Source organism: Scophthalmus maximus, chromosome 13, assembly GCF_022379125.1.
Source record: "Scophthalmus maximus strain ysfricsl-2021 chromosome 13, ASM2237912v1, whole genome shotgun sequence".
Classification (NCBI taxonomy): Eukaryota; Metazoa; Chordata; class Actinopteri; order Pleuronectiformes; family Scophthalmidae; genus Scophthalmus; species Scophthalmus maximus.
Window position 1 is genome coordinate 16,949,624 of NC_061527.1, and position 21,622 is coordinate 16,971,245.

At 47.2% G+C, this 21,622-nt stretch overlaps 1 long non-coding RNA gene across 5 annotated transcripts in view; it reads right to left on the reverse strand.

Moving 5' to 3' along the window:
* Nucleotides 1-352: 352 nt before the first annotated feature.
* Nucleotides 353-21,622, reverse strand: part of LOC118318223 — a 48,012-nt gene continuing 26,742 nt past the window's right edge. For all 5 annotated transcript variants that reach the window (XR_004795644.2, XR_004795642.2, XR_004795641.2 and 2 more), the window contains exons 7-8: nt 13,105-14,809; nt 353-947 (exon numbers count right to left, since the gene is read on the reverse strand). This is a non-coding gene — a long non-coding RNA (uncharacterized LOC118318223). The remainder of the gene's footprint in view (nt 948-13,104; nt 14,810-21,622) is intronic.

Below are 21,622 nucleotides of genomic sequence, written 5' to 3' on the forward strand. Positions count from 1 at the left end.
TGGGGAATAATTTTCTGATCAATATAAGTTTTGGATTGTCTCTCTATAAACCTCTTGGAAAATGTGTTTTTTCGAACTTGACCTTTGACCCTACCGAGTAATATTTTCTACAAAGTTTGGTAAAAATCCGTCTGTGTTGTTGAGTTACACACACATAAACAAAAACACACACACACACACACACACACACACACACACACACACACACACACACACACACAAAGGAAACATGTCTCCCAGTGCATTGATGTCACTTACTGATGTGTTGTAACTCCATGCCACGGAGGAATAACAAACAGAATATCAAGCTTTACATGCATAGTCAACAAAAGACACACTGAGACAGTTTTTTTGTTTCACAAATTGTTCCGTTTTATTTTTTTAAAATAACACTTTTGGCATTTGGCAATGTCACTGATTAAAAATTGAGTTCATTGCAGTATGAAAACGAGCATATGAAAAAATAAGTGTATACAATTTCTCAGAAAAGAGGAAAGTAATTCTACAGCGACAAACTCTTGTCAAATACTTGAATGTAAATTACAGCAGTAACAAGAAGGACTCCTGGGGCTGTCATCCAATCTCCAACCTAAAAAATTGGACTCAAACACAGTAATACACATCTAATGAAACTAAATTTGGAAAATATTGCGCGGCAGCCCCAGTGTTCACTTCAGACGGCTCGTAAGTTGATTCGACCTCTAAACGTACCTGTCAGAAGCGGCTCCGACTTACCTGTCCACATCCGCAGAGACGGCCGACAGCACAGCTGATAATCACACTCTGAAGATGTGAGTCCAGCTGCTCTTGCATATGTGACATTTTCCATATGTGGCCGATAGGATGAACGGGCGCAGAGAAATTCAGCTACGTGTGCTTTGCAGGAGAGTCAGGGCCAATGATGGAAGCTTGGTCGCAGCTTTTCACCGTGGCATTCCTCGCTGCGTCTGCGGAGACATAATCAGACAAATGAGAGCGATTAGTAAAGAGAAGACTCATACAACCAAACATTTACTCTCTTCCAATCTGACCAGTAAACTTCTTTATCGTGCAGGGATTTATTGAGGAATGTCCAAACATGACTGTCAGATATAGCTGTAGATGCGGACTGATACATTGATGATGAGCAATCACTGGCTGCGCTGAAATCACATGCACACGAGCTCTCGGCAAACAGCTCGGGGCGATGACGCCGTCTGCGTCATCGCACTGGCCAGACACACCAAACTGTTAATGTTGCACGGAGGGTGCGTTTGTTTGCGCGTCTATCAGCTGTCTGTATCAATGGTGTGCACGACCCCTGAGTTCGCAGACAGCCATGGGTCAGAGGTCAAGGCAGAGCCTGTCTGGGCTTCCTGGCTGACCCCGGTGCCTGCAGCATATAGATGCATACTGGAGGGAGGATGGGTTGCCCCCCAACCAGACTAATATCACCTTTGGGATTAGGATCCAGACAGAAGTACATTGACCCTCTCCCTCCCACCCACACGCAAACGCACACGCGCACACACGCACACACACACACACACACACACACACACGGTGTCACTGGATCTGCTCGGTCATAAACCAGGACATCGGTCGCACTGCATGACGCAGACAGGCCGCAGCAAAGATGCTGAGTCTGAGGAGGCCATCTAATTATCTTCCAGTCGCGAGTTTAAGAGGAGAGCAGAGGAGGCTGGCTGGTGGTTCAAGCCAACACAGTGCCAGCTAGCTACTGTCACTGGATAGAGGACACCTGGGAAACTGGGCAAATGAGAATCAGTATGGCAGCTATTGAAGTAGAATTTAAAAAAAGGTGATGGATGAATAATTACAAACCACGTGACACCAGGTGACCATGCTCCTGAAAGAAGGAGAATTGTTTGTCCATAAAGCTACGTACTGCCTGTCATGTGTCAAGCGGTTTGCATTTAACCCAAGTGCTGACGTAGCAGCAGGAAGTGAGAGCCCAGTGAGTAAAATAGCATCAGCATGCCAGACATTTAAATAAATAAATCACAAATCAAAGAGAAGCAGGACTGCAGGATCTCGGCACAGAGTGGAACCAAAAATAAGGTCAAACTCAGAGGAGCTGATGGGCTTCGCTGACAGGTCATCGGGAAAACTCCCCAAATAAACCCAGAGTGTTAAGCCTGCTAATCCCCTGTATTATTGCAACATCTGTGAGGTCTAGAGAGGCTCTGCCAGTGATTAGTAAGACAGATGTAAACAATATCCTGGCTGGAGAGGAGAGGAGAGGAGGGGGCTCGGTTGATCTGCGTAACACACTGCTCGAAGGATGAGAAGAGTAGAGATAGAGAGAATGTGGAGAATATAAAGCAGGTAAGGTAGGACTGAGTGTGTCAAGGGATTTAGGGGGGGGGGGATAGAAGAGGAAGTGAAGGTTTGACGAAAAATAATCAGGAGGGGAAGCATCAGTGATTCTGGATGAAATTACAAACACAATAAAGAAGATTAGATGGAGGTGGGGGGGGGGGGGGGGGCGAGGGCTGGTAGAATACAGTAAATGGGGGAGGTGGAGGTAGACAGAAGGTGGCAGCATGAAGGGAAAAGGAGCAGCAGATTGGGAGACGGCAGACCCGGGGCCAGGCGTGCCCCAACCGGCTGACGGGACACCAGGGAGACGTGCCTAATTTATGCAGAGTTAGGCTGAGGGGTGTCTGGGACCCCCTCAATAGCCCTGAGAACCGAGGGGAGCAGCTATGGGTGCTGGCAGAGTGAGAGCAAGAGAGGCATGGGGGACGGAAGGGGGGATGGGGGAGTCTCTCTCTCTCTTTTTCTTCTTTCTCTTGGAGAGACAACAAGGGGGCGGAGGCCGCTCTATTCATGCGAGGCTGTCCGTCTGACGTCCCATTAAGGTTTGGGACAGGGCATGGGGAACGAGGCGATAAAGGGAAGAGCTCAGGGAGCAGGAGGATAGGAGGATAGGAGGAGGAGGAGAGGTGAGGGAGAGGCGATTCTTAACCCCCCCCCCCCCCTGCTCGAGATGCTCCCCCACCCCAGTTCAATCCACATGGCTGTTCATCTGCTTCTCTGCATACCGATTTCCCATTACCACAGTCCTGAACGTGAGCGTAAAAAAGACAGACGGACAGAATCAGAGATAAGTAACACGCTGATGGTTTTGGCTGCACGAGAGGTTAGAAGAGGGCTTCAGCAGCCGAGCAGGCCAGACGAGTGTGTGTTGTGGGGTTGGCTCAATACTGGTCTTTGGTGAAACTGGTCGTACATAGGAGGCTTTACTATAGATTGCCGATCAATACATTTTTTCCTTAAGTAAAGACATAAAAGGCTGCCACTGATAGCGGTAACCCTAAACACCATAAAACACTTTTGTTAGTCGCCGGGGTTTCGTTTAAAACATTTTACCGTCACACAAAGATCTAAACCAGTTGTTTCCAACCTGGGAACACAAACCTGAAGGGGTTCCTATAATAATCTGAAGGTTACATAAATTTGTGCTGCATACTGTAACTCCTCAAGGGCTCACTTTGTAGTTAAACTGCTCATAATTGTCGTCGAGAAGGTCCACAAGTAGATGCTACTTTATTTTAAGGGTCAACCCAATAAGGTCGGAGACATGTTGGGTTGATCTAACCAACCGTATCAAAGTTTTCAATCTATTCATGCTTTTTGAAGTGAATAACATAAAAGAGATTACTCAGATATTAGCCATGTGTTGCTTTAATATCAAAATGTCAGTATGAATGTCAGCCTTTGAAAAATAAAAGAAGTTGTGTGTCGAGCGTGAGAAGACATACTGTACGCTTTGTGTATGTGAATCCTGGCTGATGGCCAAGTGAATCTCTGTGTTTGTGTGTCCGTGTGTGTGCGTGTGTTGTTCGTACACCCAGCGAGAAGCAGAACAGACAGCCAGGGAGGGTGATGGTTGAGTCTGGTGATGCAGGCGGACAGTTTAATGACAGTCCTCACCCCTCGACATACAAGCCAGTGAGCGCCGGGCGCGCTCGCCGATGTACACACGCCGTATGACATGTCCACATATATGTGTGATATATGGTGTGGCGTTTTCTGAAAAAGACACCGGCCCCGGTGAAAATGAAAGAGAAAGAAATCTCTCTGTGTATGACCCCGGAGAAAATAACTGGAGGGGGCTACAAATGACTAACAGGCGTCGCTTTATTTTGTTGAAAAAAAATAAAAAATAGAAAGAGTTTTGAGATTGTTCTTCAGCACATTCGCACCCTTCATCTCGCTTTTTTTTTTTTTTTTTTTTTACGACAACAACCAACACTGCATAAGACTGTCACGAACAATGATGAACGATTGCAGCATCACAATGGCTGCTAGTGATGCACAGGAACAGTGCAAAGTAGAAGCCAGGCTCTGTGGGTTGTTGCGCCCGGCCTGCCTTGCATCTTATTCAGCAGGACTTACTGAGGTCTGGCCTTGAATTTGAGGCCCGAACAAAGACACAGAGCCACCTCATTAAAAAAACATGTCATTGGATCAGGCCTGAGCGGAATTGTGTGATTTTCCCTCCTACCATAAGTGACCGTGACCGAGCGTACACTACATCCCAATGGGAACCACCCCCTCACAGAGGGCGGGGGGCACATTTAAAGCTTTGTTGGTTTGTTAACACAGCTTTTTTTAAAGCACCTCTTTATGGACTCGGCTAAGTAAACTGCAAACGTGCTTTTCCTTTGCCAGACAGAGAAAATAAAAAAAAAAACAAAGAGAAAGGAAGAAAGAAGGAAGGGCAGAAAGGAAGAAAGAGACAGTGAAGGGCAACAGAACAACAGGTCGAAAGTTTGAAGAGATTGCTTTTTTGTTTTCATGGGATATGAGAAAACAAAGCAATGCCAACAAGCAGAAAAACCAAAGTTCAAGCCAGAAAAAGTTTTTTTTATTTGGTTTCCTGCGATATGAAATGAACACGGATGAAAAATATTTGCAGTGGAACCAAAAATCCTGTTTTAATAAGTCAAATCTGCGCCTCATCCAAATAAAGACAATATAATCCCACGCAGAGGATATTCTGCACGTCTGCTCTCGCTGCATCTGATCACCTGACGACTGAACTTTGCAGCAGTCGGATGCAGCAAAAACCAGGTCGTTGACAAACTGCACCGTCTCACTGTGTCCTCTGATACAGTCAGCACACACGTTTACCCAGAGGACCGAAGGTACCGCGCCGCTGAAACAATAGGTTTATGTGTGTGTGTGTGTGTGTGTGTGTGTGTGTGTGTGTGTGTGTGTGTGTGAGTCACGCGTTCCTTCCTGGGAAACCTGGGCTGGAGACTTAGTCAGTCTCACAGGGCGCTCAGGACGACAGTGAAATGAATAACAATGAACTTGCTGAGAGTCAAGTTCAGAACATTAGAGATGAACAAAAGCTGAGGAGCATTGCCATACACAAAGGAAAAGCGTGCGTGTGTGTGTGTGTGTGTGTGTGTGTTTGTGTGAAATTGCGTCTACACACTCAGGAAATATCTCAATATGAGCCGAGCACTGTGCACCATCGAGGAGCATCCACTGAGATGAAAATATACACACACCTCCTCCTCCTCCTCTCCTCCCCGCTACCTCGCTCCCCTCCCATTCTCATCTCAGCGTGCACATGCAGCGAGGACCCCATCCTCGCCATTCTATTGCCGTCTGCTGCGCGCCTGATGAAAAAGCCCAACCGCACAGGGGGCACACATGCCTGAAGGCAAGAAAAAACGCACATAGGTAAATCACAGCCCCGATATAAACATAGCGTTTAATAGGGGTTTCTCGGGCGCGTTGGCGGGGGTCCACCTCGCCGCGTGCTTCACCGGCCATGCTGCGCGTTTCTCAACCTGCTAACCTGCAACAGGGGGAAAAGCCTCCGCTGCCACCCAGCAGAGATGATGGTCCGCGGGGCTGAGAATGCATCTGAATACATTTACATAAAGATTGAGCTACGTTTATTCGAGGCACTGCTGAGAATGGACCATGCTCGTCATTGCCCCCCCCCCCAACAAAAGAAAATTCTGAGTAATCACTGAGGTTGGTTTGGAGGGGAAGGGGGGAATAAAACGGGCAAACAGACACTTTGTTCCGAGGAGAAACAGGGGAGCTGTGTGTTTTTGAAAGTCTGCTGGGAGCACAGTGTTCCCTGTGTCCTCTGATGTTCATGATATCAGCAGTTTGTATGAACCAGAAACACGTGGAAGGGAATAATACAGAGGATAGAATCTTAACGCAGCGCCACAAGAGCAGAATAAACACAAATTACACCTATTTTTTTTTCTTTTTTACAGCACATGAGACTTGTATGGAGATTAGATCAAGAATGTTTTCGATTTAGACGGAAAAAAAAAACGTTTGCCGCTTTAACTTAGTTACTAAAATAAAACTGTGGACTTTCTCTCCCGGGTAAATCTGATCCCTAGAAAGAATATCCTTGTAATGATGTAATGTTACTTATCATGAAATAATAACATCTCATTGGAATGTGGTTCTGTTAAAAAAAAATATAGGACAGTGGCAAAGAAATTCAAGGATATTATGAACATCATTTTTCTTTGAAATAATTAAAGGTAAAATAGCTAAAACTGGTGTTAAACAAATGATTTTTTTTGTTTTTGCCTCCTCTACTCTGCAAGGATAATTGGTAGTTGAGTATTTTGAGTGAAAATACGGCAGATGAGACCTTATTTCTGAGCGCGCAGCACAGATATTCCAGCTGCAGATTGTATTTGATGATAAACTGACCAGATTTCACTGTAACAAATTTGGAGGATAGGATGCCGCTAACCTTTGTAATAATATACTTGGATTTGGAAAAGGTGAGCGTGACCCGGGGAAGAGAGCAGCTTTTGGAGAAAGCACTTTAATTTTGAAAATAAAAACAGATATAGAGGCAACAGAAGGTGCTGGGTGAGAGCCCTCTGATGAACCTCTTGCAGATATAGTCAGCTAGCCAAACCATCCTGTCAGATTGGTGCCGGAGGAAAAAAAGGCAAAGGGGGGACGAGAGGCAGGGAGAAGGGGAAGGGAGCAAAACATGGGTGAAAAGGGTCAGCGGGGAGGAAGGCTAAACCCCAGAAGCAAGCAAAAGATTTGTGTGTGCAGTTCATTTATATTTCAGCATGTGTGTGTGTGTGTGTGTGTGTGTGTACGTGTGTGTCTGCCCCAGCTGGGCAGACATTTACTTGACATGCTGATGGGGATTTAAGCAGTTGGTGGGTGGCGTGTCTGACCAAGGTGAGTGAATGCGCAGAGAAGGGGCGATGGTGGGGATCGGAGGATGATAGGAGGGGGGGGGGGGGGGTGAGGAGGGGGACCAGAGGGGTTCACAAAACTGCCGTTACTAAGCTTGATTTCAGCGCGAGTTGAGACGATTAGGAGATGGCAGTAGAAATGAGGAGGCAAACAGGGGGTAAGGGAGGTGGGGTTTTGTAGGAGAACCCCTCCGGGCTGTGAAGGAGAAGGGGGACCAGTCTATTGAGGTGATGAGGGAAAGCGGGTCTTCCTTTCAGACAGTCTAATGAAGCATAAGTCCCCGATGAAGAATGGAGGCATGGCTACCGCAGGGTGGGTTAGCCTGTGCCTCTGCTCCTTCCCACTTCTCATCGTTCTCCTCTCTTCCCCTCTCCTCTCTCTTCCCTGTCTCCTTCCACATCCCCTCTTTCTCCCATCCTCTCCCCATGCCCCGCGGTCCCTCCTCTTAAAGGGCTTACACTGTTTTTACTTCAAAGTGCCGTGACGTGCCGCAAGCTCACGCTCTCACACACTCCTGATGAAATGGCATTGGGAGAGCGACCGGCCGCATTTCGCAAATAAAAAAAAAAAAAGAGAATTGCTTCTGATGGGCGGCTTCATCGAGAGAATGTGACACGTGGCTAAGCAACGTTTGAAATTAGGAGATTAGCCTGGATTGAAAAAAATTGATCTGAATTTTAAAATGTTTTGATTTGAAATGGATCCGAGCCAAAGCAGTGGAAACAGGTACATGTAATGAATGACATACATTGGTCAACGTGGTGTGTACATACGATGAACCCTGAGCCGACATGTTAAATTACAGGAAGCAGCAGACTGAGACAGACGGGGGTGTGTGTGGGTGTGTATGTGTGTGTGTGTGTGTGTGTGTGTGTGGGGGGGGGGGGGGGGGGGGGGGGGGGGGGGGGGGGGGGGCAGTGTCTGTCAAAGTGTCTGACTGGGTTTGACTCGGGCTGGGGGTTGTTTGACCAGGGGGTCGACTGGGCTGCAGGACTGATTTCTGGCTCGATTTGGCTCAGGGCCGGCTGGAGTCTGGCCAGAGGCTGACTGAAGGGGGTTGGGTTCCCTTGCTCCTCCGCTCAAGTCGTCCCTTGAGCGAGGCAATAAGAAGCAGCTTATAAAATAAGCAAACACAGAGACAGCTTACGGACCAGTCAGCCAGCCAGCCGGGTATGAACATCAGACGAATGGCGCACACACACACACACACACACACACACACACACACACACACACACACACACACACACACACACACACACACACACACACACACACACACACACACACACACACACACACACACACACACACACACACACATGTGCCGCATCTCTTCTCCCTGCACTGATACCCCCAAACACCCCCACCCACCCCTGACCTTGACCCCTGAGGTCCTTCCTAACCTGTTTCTGAATGGAAGTCAGTGCAGCTGGGGCGTCTAGCCATGAACCAACCACAACCCCCTCCACCGCACAGACCCCTCATCATCTAATCATGTAGCCCGTTCCCACGCTTGGTGACTGGGATGCCGTCTCTTCATCTGAATGGTGCAGTTTGATATTTATGTGGCCGCCATCATCTGTCTGTTTCTAAGGGCAACAACAATTTCTAGGATTCATCAGTAATTTGCATTAGCAAACCTGCCGAAGAATAATCCAAATGCTTTTCTTTGCACACGGTATTATGCCTCCCTGCTTTGAGACACAAATTGCATCTGCAGTCTCTCTCAATGGCTCCCTCATATAAGCCATTCGGCCTGAGCACATACATGCACTATATATATAATGTATGTGTGTGTGTGTGTGTGTGTGTGTGTGTGTGTGTGTGTGTGTGTGCGCGCACGCGCTCGTAAACGCCATTCAGGGGGTTCAAACCCCTCCACCTTCACATTTTCATTACGGCCAAATCTCAGGCCTGTGCTACAGCAGCGTGGCCTTTTGCCGGCGAGCAGGCAGTTTAATCACACATACAGCACTACTCCATTTTCATTTCCTTTTCATACAGCCTCCATTCCACTCCAGCTTCATAATTCTCCCCTCAGAGCTGTCTAGCCTGTCTGAGTGTTTGCAGCATGTTGAAATGACATAATCAGTGACTTGGATAAATGCCTGACTGTTTTTCCCTGAGTCTATAATCAGACTTGGGGCTCAGTGTTGCAGCTCGGAGGAAACAGCATTAGCAGCAGCAGCAGCAGCAGCACTTGACTCGTGAATTACTTCCTGAGGAGGAGGATGGTTTCATAAGGAATTAGCTTTAGCATCAGTGAAATGAATTTATTTTGGTTTGCAGAGTGCATCTTCGGTTCATGTTAAATACATGTGCGGTAAAGGGTAATTTGCTTAAATTCTGCAAATAATCTGGTACTTTCCATATCACGATTATTACAGTTATTAATTACTTCATTTGAGGTAAATTATGTCTATCATTGTAATAAAAAAAATTAGATCATTTTACATTAAAGTCCTTTCTGTATATTTCGGGATATCAGTCCCATACCATGTATTATGTGCAACGATCACCTGAGCACAGAAATCTTTTCAAAATAAAACAGCAGTACTTGCACATGGCAAATAACAGTAATGCTGCATTTTATGATTTCTGTCATATAATGGAAATACCTGAGATATGTAATTGAATATGTACCTTTTTCTAATATGTTTTAAAAACTTGTTTGGTGACAAGAAAGAAAGAAAGAAAGAACGACACGGGCCAGGAGGATTTGAGCAATAGCTGTAAATGCTTTCAGCAACTATTACTTCAGTGGGTGGAACTCAGCCAATCAATAGCTAAGCAAACAAAAAAGGCGGTGTGCAGTCAGAATGAGAAACGCTGCGGCAGACTTAACAACAATCCCGCACGCAATTGAACGCCCACATAGGAAAATACACCCCAAAATACCAGGTTGATTTAATTTAATAAAACTATCTGACTCGCACAGTTTGGGGTTATAGCCACGAGTTGTCTTTAACAAAATGTTTATTAATTTTGCTAATTTAGACAGTCACACAAATGTTATATGATGTAAATGTCCATCATCTAAATGAATAAGCTAGTGATAACCGTCATTAGCATAAGCTTTCTGTAGGACATGGCGTTGAGTAAGTTTGAATGGACACATTCATACGCCTGCGATATGGATTACCGTGCGAGTGCGTCCCACTCTTGTTAAGCCCCCCCAACCCATGATTTAGACAAACTACTCTTTCCTTTTAGAAAAACCTGACACCCACCGTCCTTCTACACCCTTCTACGGTGCTCTCACATCCACACTCACTTCCACATTCAAGATTATATGACAGTTAAACACATTGGAACCTGGCAACCAGTTCTCTCTGTAAAGCAAATCCTAATTTCCACAAGATTTATGAACCGCACATAAATAAATCATCACTGGGACATATATAAATATATATATTGACCCTGCCTGTCTGTCTTCTTGACTGCCATTTTCCCCACAAAAGGTTATAGTAGCCTGCAGCCCCTCCGGGCTACCTACACCTAGTTCGGGCTCTAACCTGCTTAGCTCCACCTCAGCTTCATCAGTGTCACTGTGGCCTGATTAGACAAAGAAGCTGGATTAAAACCGAGAGAAGACGGCAACAGGGGTGAACCAGCCTCATGTGGATGGGTAAATGACAGCACCACGCTTTAAAAGATGATTTAACACCCCCCCCTCAAGGTTTTTAATAGGGGAAAATATAGCCTGCATCATATTGTGCCATGAATTTAGAAATGTTAAATAAAAGCGGTACAGTATCATGCATGGTGAAGCGTGTCAGTGTTATGAGATTTGATCAAATCTGTTATGATTATTATACATTGAAAGGATTGTTAGCATCTTACTATCAAATGCACTTTCTTCTTTTTCTTGTGTTAACATGCATTTTGTGTGATCCAATCACAAGTGGGCAGCTCCACGCACAAGTGTGAATGTTCCCAAGATGCATTGAGCACGCATTCAGAGGTGGTCTGTGCTGCATATGGACACATTCTTTTAGCCGTGGGAACGTGAACGTGTCCCAGGCCACAATGAAGGACCGCCCACTCAACTGATGTCCTCCTTATTCTTCCTCATCAGTTGGTTCTCAAATCAGGCGGGATTGGGTTTGTTCAGGCTTTATCCACATTTTGAAAAGCCCATATTAATAATTTTACGAGTGCGTCAAACAACTTGGGCGATTTGGTTTACCTGGAACAAACCTAGTTAACGGTAGGCACAGGAAGTGGGTGTTTGCCAAACAGAAACCATGTATGTGATAATTTGCATGTAGAATGAGGAAGTAAGATCAGATCACTGAACTGACATACTGTACATAGAGCTGTTCACTGGATTACTGAGGACACATGTTAATGCCAAGCATTGTGTGTGTGAGCGTGCGTGCTTGTGTGTCTTTCTCGTCCTCATCTAGTCCTTGCTGTGAAGCTCAAGGCCACCCCTCTACAGACTGACCACAGATACCCTAGTGTTCAGAGCGCGTGATAGCACATTTCCAAGACGCAGGCAATCCACCAAAACACTCTCCGATAATTAGCACTGACGGGTGAAAGCAGCCACGAATGCCACCGGACCTCGCAATGAAACGGACACTTGCACAAACACACACACGCGCAAACATAAACACATGTCAATGCACAACGGCGGAAACAGAGGATCCATCAGCACAGCTAACACCACATTAAGACCATAAAGCACCAATACATCTCCTGTTCCACGTACACAGCCCGTCTCCTGCCGCTCCTGCACTGATACCCCTGATCCCCCTGCGCTTTGACAAGGCGTAATAAAGCCTGTATGAAGCACTGCATTGTGTGGGGAGAACACAATGTTGCATGCTGAGTGCTGTGAGAAGGGCGTACACCGGTGGGTCCCACGGCGCAGCAGCGCACCAGGGCCTATAGCGGGGAGTGCTGAGCATGCTAATGAGGTCATTATGTTATGCCTCTCCCTCGCTCCCGCTCCCCTTTACAGTGTGGGCTTCGCCTGTTCGAGGAGGCAGGGTGCCCTGGTAATGCAGCCAACCGCAGATGTCACATATGGCACAATGAGATGACACATGAGTGTCTCCAAATGAATGCCGCGGGAAAGACAAGGTGACGCTCCATTTTTTCAGCTGGCATCACAAGCAAGAGAGAACGGCATCAGTGATTTGCATACGGAATAAGGTGAGCTTAAAGAGGAGTAAAGAGGAGGCCAAACGACGGGCAACGTTCATTTGCTAATTGTTCCTGCTGTGTGTTCAATCAGCAGCCGCGCAGGCTTTTTGCGTGTCCTTTATCTTTTTCTTTTATGCCGGCGCTATTATTTACAAGCGGGGGGGGGGGGGGGGGGGGGGGGGGGGTTGAGTATCACGCACATGCAAATGCAATTATGAGATATTTGCATAGCCGTTAACGATTAGAGGGCAGATGGCAAACAGCGGGCATCAAGAAGCAACCGAGCGCCATCTTGGCTGAGGGAGACAGCTGGCAGACGGGATTCGGCCATTTTGTAAGCTCGGGTCGCTGCCAGGCTGAGGCACAGGGAGGCCAGTCTCTTGCTGTGTGTGTGTGTGTGTGTGTGTGCCAGGAGATTGGCAGGCGAGGGGTAATCGTGCTTTAAAACCCTCCCTGGTACAGGCGGCAACGACCAACTCCTCCAACCGTCAGTGACAGTATGATCACAGACCGACGATGACGCATGAGATCGACTACAACACGTGTGTGTGTTCACTTCAAATAAACGCACCATGCACCTGTGAGCAGAGGTGGTGTCACATCAATGTGGTTCAGCGAGGGGGGTTTATTTGTTATATCTGTTACTTATATACGATGTTGTCCACAATCATGTAATTGGTTGTGTTTATCTCAAAATGAATGATTATATTATGATATTGTACTCACCAAGAGGTATAAGTCCGGTTGTAGCCTGTGTACGTTTGGCAAACTGTCCGTCTGTCCTGTAATGTTCTTCCAGGCCCACACGTCTTCTGGCGTGACTTCTCAGAACTTCAGGTGAGTTCTTCTATCAGTTCGTCAAAAAGAAAAAAAAGAACTGTGCTTCTCCTCCCCTGTTTTCTTTTGAAGGCTTCTACCTCTACACTGGTTCCAAACCAGGTATTTTCATTTCTGAGGATTTAGCCAATTTTCTCAAGTCACCAGCAGTTTTTGGTTTAAACATCTGAAGAGCCAGTTTCTTTGTGTGGAGAGCGATTGGTGTAAATGTGAAGGAGGAAAAAGTCAGATGGAAAAAACTGAGGAGGAGGAGGAGGAGGATGAGGAGGAGGAGGTCACCGAACAGGTGCAACCACTGTCCTTTTTATCTCTCATTCAATTAGCAGCCATTCACTTGTGCTGCCATGGGATCCTCGCCGCACAGCAGTAAGTGGACTTCAGGTGCTATTTCCACACGCATTGAGAGCGAGAGATGTATGAAAACCCAGACCCACCTTCCTCTCCACCACGCTAAAGATCAATACTGCGCTGCCATATCCTCTGATGGGAGCTGCTGTAGTCATGGGCGAGGAAATCTAAGGCGAAAAGACAGGCTGTGTCTGATACAGTGGATGAGAGAGAAAGTTCAAATTGTCCTTTCATCCCGGCTCGCGAGATCTTACGAGCGTTGAGTGCTTGAAAAGTGCGACTGAGCAGGGACGTCCTGTGTGCCAGGCGCTCACACGGATCCTTATTCAAACAGTTAAGGTGGAATGACTAATAGGAGGGAGGGAGCTGGAAGAAACGGAACCTTCGACGAGCTGTCGACATGCTTATTCTTCTTCCATTTCTCTCCCTCCCTTGCTGTCTCCATGTCTCTCTGACAAAGTTTTATGAAGTGGTGTTGGACGCAGCAGAAACCCCTCCAGCGGAACCACACACAAAGACTCTCTCTCTCTCTGTGTCTCTTCGCTCTCCCTTTTTCTCTGTGTTTCACACACATGTGCACACACTGACACACACACACACACACACACACACACACACACACACACACACACACACACACACACACACACACACACACACACACACACACACACACACACACACACACACACACACACACACACACACACACACACTGTGTGTGGGGTGGTTGTAAGGTTAGGACTCTGGCCCTGGCTGATGCTGAGACTGTTGGAGAGAGATAGAAAGAGAAGCGGAGAGAGGAGCTGGGAGCAGTGGTGGTGGTTGGTCCCTGGGCTCCGAGGCCTGCAGGCGGTGATGGGCAACCTCTGCTAGCCTCTCTCCTCTGTATTGATTTCTGCTGCTCCGCTCTGCCGTGGAGGCTCCTAGCCGGCGGGGATGAGTTTTCGGCTCACCCGCCTCACCTGCCTCTCTCCTGGCTTGGATGGCCTAGCGTGCCCACTCTGCCGCAGCTTTGGCTGGCCCCTGCCGTCTCCCCGGGACCCCTGCATGCAGCGCCGGGGCCACAGGAGGAAGGCAGCCAGAGAGCCCATGGCGATCCACAGCTGTGTTCACCTGCTCTGGGTTCACCCGCTTCGAACCACCTCCTCGAACTGCTTCTATCCTTCTCTCCTTCCTTCCATCCTTCCACCCACTCTGCTCTCTCTTTTTCCTCCTCCACTGCCTCCTCCTCCTCTTCCTGCCACTGTACACAAACAACAAGAGACAGAGAGGGAGAAAAACAAGTTAATCTCAACTTTCAGAATTGTCTCCACTCTGAATGTCAATCCGGCTCCTTGATCAGTGAACAAGTCAGGGGTAAGGAAACTGGCATCCCCCCTCAGTAATGTGAACCTACTAACCTCAGAGCGCTGAAACTGCAGCGATTGGAGGCCCGAGAGTTAAATGTGTCAGGCAGAGTGATAGTGCCTGCCAAAGGTACTCTCAGCTATTAGATTCTGATGTGCTGCAGATAGCAACATATTGCAAGAGTGGGCCCATTATAAAAAACACCACTGCGTCAACTGAATACATCAAAAAATATTTACAGGGAAATATTCTCCTTTGCTCTCCCTTAGCAGCATAAGCGTACAGAGTTTTATATGCATTTGTGCTTAATGGTCATAAGTAAAGAACGCAACATTCGAAATGGACAGGATATTTCAAACTAGCCTCCCCTCGCCCTCCACAGTCAGTGTGAAGGAATGGAAATGTTTTGGCCAGGCCAGTGGTGCTCTATAGAAACTTTGTCAAAGAAAACATCTCAGCTTTTGTATCATCTAGAATTATTCAAATGTGCTCAGCAGCCCCCTTCTTATGATAATAGCAGTTGTGGGGGATTCTTTGAGGATCCATAGTCCCATTGTGTCCCTCACCAGAGAAAGGGCCATGGCCAAATTCAACCCCCACCACCAACACCACCACACTTTGCACCCTGCTGCAAGCTACTACACAATCTCCAAAATGTCCTCGCCGCACAGAGCCAGCACAGAGCGCTGACAGCCCCTCTGTCCACCTCTCTCCATCCGTCTGCAGGCCTGAAAAAGAAAGTAAACCCACGGGCCGGGTGCCAGGGGAATAGAGAAGTAAAGTGCAGCGGTTTAGAGTTGGTGGGCCGGCAAGGCTTTGGAAGTTGGAGCTGTCTGTTAAATAAAGAGTAAAAGGGGCGAGGGTGGTGTGTGTGTGTGTCTGTGTGTGTGTGTGGGGGGGGGGGGGGGGGGCTTACACTGTTAGGACAAGAGAAGCAAGTTTGGGAGAGGGGGGCAAGTTGAGTTAGGGGGACATGGCTGGGGACTGGGGGTGCGGTGCATGTCTCAGACACAATAATACTATTCATTGGGCTCAGACATGGGTGTTAACTCCCCTCTGACAGAGCACAATGGGACTCGGTGGCATTCAGGCAGCCTTGGTGATATTGTTAGTTCAGGCCTGCATTCTCCCTGCCGCAGGATAGAGCGCCTGCATTGTGCCCATCCAGCAGGATGGATGGAGGGAGGTTTGAGGGGTGAAAGGCAAAGAAAGAGAGAAAAGTACGTTTGTCTATCTGTCACTGCTGACGGAGAGAGGACAGGGGGAACAGGGGGGCGGAGGAGGTGGGGAGGGGGTATTTTTTGCCCCATGACATTGGACTTGTTTGTTTCAGGGGGGAAATAAAAAAGAGAAACTAAAACTTAAAGAGATAAATAATATTAACTTTACTCAAAGGTGAAGAGGGTGTTAAAGAGGGTGGTGGGGGAGATACGCAGGAGGTTTTTATGGTGCTTTCGAGTACAGATGTATTTTTTAATACACATATACCCGTTTTCATAGTGTATATTCATACGACTCAAATAAAAGAGAGACCGGGGAAGCCTAGAGAAAGCGTAATGTAAGAAAATGATATCTGCAGTGGAGGCTGCTGCTGTTCGTGACGTAGATGGTGTGACATCGACCCATACCACAAGACCTACTTTCCCAGAGAGGAGAAGACAGGAGAGGAGAGGAGATAGTAAAGAAGTATAGTGGAAGTTTTATCAGAATTTCCAGACAACTTGCAAAAGAAAATGTGCATTTATGTTCTAATGAGTTTGGGGCATCAGGATAAACAGTCTCCTTATTGCCTTTATATACATATGTATATAGGAGAGACATATTTGTCTGCTGCCAAGACAAATTCTCCATGAACATCATTCACTTTTAGACATTCGATGATCGATGTGCAACCAACATCCTGTGATGTCATTGACGACGGCACAGTTCTCACTGAACTCTCTGCCAGTCGGCTGGTTGCATATGGTTCAATCTATCTTCGATTTTCTGCCGCTCATTCAAAACACCTCTGTCAGAACTGCACTTCCCCCTGGTCCTCGGCAACATGAGCCCGAAGTCGATGACAACGAGGGATTCTCGAGAAAACTGAGGGACAAAAAGACCGATTTCTACATTCATCTGTAGGATAGCAAATTCATGACATTCTCCCAGGATCCAGGAAAAAGTTTTTTTCTCATTGTGTGTTGACAAAAGTATATAATTGACTGATAAAATAATCAGTAGATTAATTGATTGCGAGTCATTAGTTAAAAAGCAGCATGCTTGACTCTGCTGTAAAAAAAAAAAGCATCTTACTCATTTTGTTGAAGTTGAAAATGTTGCCACATGGCATCGCAGACATCACATTCACTTCCGTTTAAAATCTGCAGTCACTTATCGTCCGCCCTCAGTTGATCTTTTTCAAAAAATAGACTTTGCAGATCTATAATAGCAGTAAGGTAGGATACGATGATATATAATGAAGCAAGTTTTTGTATCAATCACTTCCTCACTACACATTTCACATGACCCCGCATTTGCACACGCACACACCGAGTATCACCGCTCCCTCTGCACGGAACGACCTGCTCTCATGAACAGTACTTTGTTTGTTTCCCCTCTGGTAAACTCTGACCAACCGTTCCCATAGCAACCCTACCTACTCTTTCCCTGTGCGGAAGAGACAGCATCGAGGTTCGCGGGGTTGTGCAGAGGTTCAGAGTGTGATATTATTTTACGACAGATGGGACCCTGTGCGTGCATTTATGAGTCTGTGTGAGTGCGGGGTGATGAGGCGGTGGAGATGTGAATCGAACGTGAACCTCGATGAATACTGCTCCGGCAAAAAAAAAACTTTTTGTGTGAACTTTGATTATGTGATGTCTCAAAGCAAAAAAGCGAAGCCATCACCCAAATCATCTAGCACAGTTGCAGCCTCTATATTGCTGAAGTCGTCTGCACTCACTTTGAGCAGTCTGGAGACAAGCCGACCTCCTGAGATAAGGAAAGGGCCAGCGGTGTGATGCTGGGTTGTCAGGCAGGCAGGGGCAGGCCAGGGCACGGCTCCTGTCATGGAGCTAATGCCGTTCAGGGGTGGCTGAGGCAGTGAGGGTACTGCCCTTTGTCCCTGGTTGGGGGATTACACTGGTCAACCAGCACAGACAATGTGCCCCCTCCTGAGATGGGAGGACCAACCTGCTCTCTTGCAATGATAGGGGCACTCAACTGATCACAAACTTAATTAGGGCAAGTAAGAGGGAAGAGGTGACACAGAAGACAGAGAGAGAGAAAGAAAGAGAGGCTGCGGAAAGGTAAAGGATGAGGTGAGAAAGGAAGGGGGGGGGGGGGTAAGGAATGAAAAGAGAGAGGAGGAAAAAAAATGCTCCACAAGGAGCAGAGGGACACGCTGAAATAAGAAGAGGCATGGAGCTCTAAAAAGAGCAATGGGAAGCAGAGGAGGGGCGAGGAGAGAGCTGCTCCAGCACCGGATTAGGGGAGAGAAGATGAAAGGATCAGGTCTAACAGAGAACGGGGGAAAAGGCCAGGAGAGATGGCCAGAGGAGGGAGAGCGGCGACTTAAACTCCAAGCAAGGAAATCAAGAAGGAGGAAGACAGAGAGGAGAAGAGAGCTCAGGTGTCCGTGACCTCGAGGCCCGAGGGGAGGAGTGACGCTCTCAGCCTTTTTTTTTTTTTATATATATATATACCAGGCGCACAACTGGAAAAGTCTGCTCCGCTCCTTCCTGTTTATGCCACAGCGCGCACACACACCTATTCCGATCCAATGACAAATGCGGGCGATAATTCTATTAGTGAGGACTTTAATAGAGGATATTTAGGGGACACTTAGCGGCGTAGCATAGCTCAGGCCCCCGCCGCAGACAGATATGGCTCTGCAACACTTAACAACAGGGATTTGGCAGCACTGTTGATTGAACATGCCAAATCCCATTTGTCGGAGGGCCGTGCGCGCTTGTATCGACACTCTGTAACCTTGTGGCTCCGTAAAAGGAGACGTGTGCGCGTGTGTGTTTGTGTGTGTGTGTGTGTGTTTTCCTGTGGGTGGGTGGGTGCGTGGCACGGTTCAGCTGGATAGGTGTGTTGGTCTGAGCTCCCCTCCAACCACCAGCTATGCCTCCCTTCTATCCGTTTATCCTTCCATCTGTACATCGTCGTCTGCCTTGATTCCCTCTCTTTGCAAAAAAGGGGGTGACAAAAAGGAGATAGAGAGGCTTTGTCAACACTCCTTTTTCCTTGCTTTCCCTCCTGCCCACCCCCCATCTCCATTCCTTCCATCCCCTATGGTAGAGCTGCCAGACAGGAGTGCTCAGCAGCTCCCCGAATGTTATTGATCCTGAGAGCAAGCCGGCCAGGGAGTTGGTGTCTCTACCTCTCTCTCTCTCTCTCTCTATCTCTCTATCTATCTATCCATCTATCTATCTATCTCTCCTCCCACCGTCACACCCTCATCCCCCAACACAGCCCGCAACTTTTTCCTCCCGACCTCCCTCGCTACCTCCTTCCCCGCCTCTACTTCATTTATCAAGGTTAAAGAACTCTTATAAAAAAGGGAAGAGGGGGTCGCCTGGATGTTATCTGACTTCATGAAAGAAATCCCCTCAGGCCATTCCACTGGAGGAGGATGCTCTTCGCCGGACCCAACTCTGCAACACACACGAACGCACGCACGCACGCACGCATGCACGCACGCACACACACACGCACACACACACATGCACACACACATGCACACACGCACACAATAGTTGCACCAAGCAGCGGCCCACTCATAGCCAGTCAGAAAATTAGTTACGCAACAAGGTTGAACTTGAGCGATACAGTTGCACTTTCTTCGAAGGCGTGATTTATATAAAAGAGTTCATCAGTTCCGATGCTCTCAGTAACTGATGCTTTATTGATCAACTTACAAGCCATTAATAAGAACAACACTGGGTTGTCGGGTAAACTGCAGAACCTGTTCCAGAAGGTAAGTGTTTGACAATCACTTGTCTCATTTAAGTGAAGAGGCAAGTCATGGTGGAGGAGGACGAACACCAGCCTGGGTGATTTTTTCACACCCCGGGGACACCGTTCTTCTTCTTTATTTGAGCTAAAACAATGAGAAGATTTTATCAGCTAAGCCAACATTAGCTCTGTGGTTTGCCTCAATGTGCTGTTTCCATTGACTCCTTTTAAAATGAGAATCTCATCATTCACTATTCGTTACATGAACATAGAGCATCGCCCCTCTCTCAGACCACTGCTCACCGCTTCACTGTGGACAGATCAAAAGATTGACAGGCCTGATATGCCTAGTTACGGCTGCTGTGCCATGATTGGACAGTCGCTGAGAGAGGGAGGGGCTCTGTGAACAAACGATTCTCCCATTCGCCTATTTTCTGATATTTCATAGGCTACGCAAAAATCAGATGATCAGAAGAATTGTTAGATGCATCCCTAGTTATTTCACTACTACGTATAAATAATCAGCGCACCACCCCCCCTCCCCCATCCATCTTCACTCATCCTCCTCTTCACCTATAAATCCCTCCATGCCCTGGCCCCCCAGTACCTGTCTGACTTCCTCCACCCCCCCATACTCCATCCCTGAACCTGCGGCCCCTCTGATACAGGTCCGCTCGCCATCCTCCGTGCCAACCCAACCACTGGAACTCTAAACCGGTAGAGATCTGCAATTCACCATCTCTAGACACAAAAAACCCTCCTCATCCGCAGCCTCTCTAGTAATACTTTCGTTTTCATGTTTTTATTTCAATTTCCAAACTCGGTAAAGCGGCCTTGAAAGGCGCTATAAATCAACTGTTTTTATTATTGTCATTGGTATGATGTCTTAATTCATTAACATTCATAAGTAATTAGTTAACTGATGAGACCTTTTATGAAGGAGGCCTTCTTAGAAAGCGGCAAAAGTGCAGAACGAAACTCATACAAAGAAGTGCATCATTTAATAAAGCAAGCAGACCTGTACATTTTACACTCCATAATGCACCCAGAGAAATAATAGTTGGTGTAAGTCAAGCCTTTGAGAGACTGTGGCGGCTTTTGTCCCTGTTTGTAAAAGGACTGGAAATGGCTCTACATGTGGTATACATCCTCTCTGCCATTGTTACCGCCTTCACTCTCCGCTACAAAGACCTGCCTGTACGCCAGGCAAACACACACAGCAGCACGTTACGGGGCGATTCTTCCCCCTCCCTTTGTGCTCAGTAATTGCCACAATGCATCTTCTCATCCAGCTAATTAAGTGAGTCTTTCCCATTGTCTCCCAATACTATTACCTCTTCACACAGCCAGGGACGGAGCGGGAGATGGAGAGACGCACACACTCAGGGGGAGAACGTATTAAAACAAGAGATGGGAACGAGCAGGTGGAAGAAATACAAAGGCAGAAGTCCGAACGGAGAGGGGGAATGACAAAGGCATGTGCCCTGGTCCAAGTTTACCGCAGGTGGGCAGTAAAAAGGTTACTGCGGTCAGATGAAAATGTTCACTGAGACGTTTCAGCAATCCGAAAAAAAAAAATGTCATGTGGTTTAGACTTAAAGGATAGTATGAGTTTTAAAAGGGCCAGAGGGTTTTCACAAATGTGGGATGCCTGTATAATAAGCCTTGAAATATTTACACCTGTGATACAATTTGATACAACCGCGTCGACATTATTTCGCTTGTTTCTACTTCGCCTGAACGTTTGAATTTGACTGTGCAGACT